We start from the raw sequence: 2,749 nt of genomic DNA on the forward strand, positions 1-2,749 counted from the left end.
ATGTTCGAATCGTGGAAATTTTGGAAGATCACAGGGTTGCTTTTAGCATTTAGATTCTTAATGCAAAAATGGAGTTGCATTTAGGTGACGAATTTTGTATGGATAAATGTACATTTAGAGTAGCATTTAGAGCTAAATTCGCTAAATGTGCTTTTACGCGTAAGCAAAAACAGCCTATAACCTCATTTTTGGTTCATGGTGTAACCTTCATGAACGAAAGACACAAGATCACGTAATACTAGGTTCACATATAAGTAGATTATCCTCATTTTCGAGCTTAACACCCTAATCTGTAATTATAACAAGAGATTAGCCATATAAAATTCGTCCCTTGTTAATCTGTAATTATAAAATAATCTCTGATTTAACCGATAACTTTTCGGTGTCCATCCTAGTTTTATCGATTGTTTTTGCGAAAAAGGGAAGAAATGCCAAATGTAAAAGTAAACAAAAATGTACGCCAGCAAGTAAAAGAGGTTTGTTAAGGTATTTTTAATAATTGTTAAGTTAAAATATATTTATATTGCTTATTATAGCAGAAAAACGTGATCACGGTGGCACAGAGAAGAAACATAACTTTTCCTTGAGATGTGAGAATAACAAACACAACAAATTTAACGGCTAATAATCTGAGATTTGCCTGTGTAAACGGGGCGATTAAAAAACGAGCTTTGCTTGAGATAATATTGATATGTGAACATAGTTTAAGAACAAGAGAGTGAAAAAAGTCGGTTTTTTTTTAGCGGGTTCTACGCCATATTGTTTCAACAACGAAAACCAAAATAAGCCAAAATTATTGTCAGCCACTTTAAGCTCACAATTTAGGTAAAATGATGCAATAAAATGCTTGAAAATGTGTTGTCATGATAAATTAACTCTTCTTTACTTAAATAAAAGTGTAAAATAGTGGTGCTTGTGATGTAAACAAACGCTCAGCTGACGAACCCGCTTTCACAAACTTTTTTCTCTAAACCAGTTACAAATACAACGTCGCGTTCTTACGTGATCTTGTATTTTTGGTTCATTGTGTAACCTTGAATACTTGACGGATTAGCCAAAATCCTTCGTGTTCTTATCACTGGATTGTTAGATAAACGCTAATAACAGTACAACTTCACAATGCCCTCCACCTTAATCTGATCAACCCGATCATCTTGGTAGTCGGTCTCCCAACGGACAGTTTTGCATTTGGTTAAATTATTGAGACAAATTTCAGATGTTTATAATAGAATTACAAATTGCGGTCAAATATAACTGTTTATAGAAAAATTAATTTTAAAAAAAGTCTTCTCTGGCATACACATCACAGGTAGGTGTCTGCCGTGATGTTGCTGCAGGGACGAATAACGATTAAAAGCTTTCACTGGCTTAAACAGTGTTAATGCGTGGTATCAGTGGCGAAGAGGAGGTGGAGAGTATAGAGCACTCTGGCAAGGACAAGATGTACCCTTTGTAATAAATATCTCTCTCAGTATTTAGCTAAACTCGACTCTGCCGGACTGTGTGGAGTAGCAGCCACCCAAAGCGAATTTATACAAAGTGGTAGCGGTAGAGCAAATACAACAATCCCATGTATTTTGTATTGCGGCCAAGGCGTATTTAACAAGGTGGTGTTGACCGTATATAAGTAAAAAATTACACTAACAAATTATACGCTGATGTCCATACTGTCATTGGTATGAATTACAACAAACACATCATTTTGACGTAATGGCCTCCACGGCGAAAAACCCAGCTGTCGCCCCAACACCACCTCGTAATGGCCTCCACGGCGAAAAACTCAGCTGTCGCCCCAACACCACCTTGTTTAATCACGGTGCAGCGAACAAAGGTGGCGCCGTCAGTGGTACCGCTACTTTGGTTTTGCCGATTTTGACACTTGTGGTAACTTGTAAATAAACCTTTGTTTACAAATCAGCGAAAGAGAAATTTGAATTATAAGTGAAAAATCAGTTTAAATTGTGTTAATTTGCAATTTGTGAGTGATTTTTGAGTTGAAGACTGCGTAAAAACTAATACAATGAAGTGATGTGTGTTAAATTGCGACAGCCGTCAAGATGCAAGAAGCGTAGATGCTAGTGTAGCGCTGGAACGAATCACTGCATCTTGTGTACATAGGGCACGGCAAAGCCGTTCTCAAAATGTTTCTTTATTATTACATTAACAGCCTTTCCTCACAATGATTTTGCTTCTGCTCCAAGCAGCCTCCATTAGCAAGTTAACCAATCAATCCCGCTGAGATGCCGCAGTTTTCTGCAGCAGCCTTAATTGCAAAGCAATGGAGTGCACTAAAACGTTTACTGAAGCAGCCTCAATTGCAAAGCAATGGAGTGCACTAAAATATTCACTGTTCTCTAATAGATTAGGTGAAAAATGCAATATTTTCGCATTTAGCAAAATTAAAACACGTTTTTCGCTGTAAAATGAACTGCTTTGGCAGTCTCAACTCGTTCTTCTTTTCGCACTATTCTTTGTTTACTTGTGGTACACAAATGTCAACGCCCAGGACGGCGCAATCTTGTATTCTATCATTCTTGTTGTTTAATACACCTTGATTGCGGCTGTTATGTCAAATCTTAATTCGCCCCAAATTTTACATGTATTTTGCTTTTGCTTTTTATTGGTGTGCTGTCAAATCAGTAAAAGCAAAAACGAAATACATGAACCAAAAAGACAAGATCACGCGGGCAGGAGACTAGCCCGTTAGAATCGCATTTAGGAAAAAAGTTGAACGATTTTGACATTAGCC

The sequence above is a fragment of the Rhagoletis zephyria genome, unplaced genomic scaffold (assembly GCF_001687245.7).
Source record: "Rhagoletis zephyria isolate East Lansing unplaced genomic scaffold, Rhagoletis_zephyria_1.1 Rzeph_scaffold_10840, whole genome shotgun sequence".
Lineage (NCBI taxonomy): Eukaryota > Metazoa > Arthropoda > Insecta > Diptera > Tephritidae > Rhagoletis > Rhagoletis zephyria.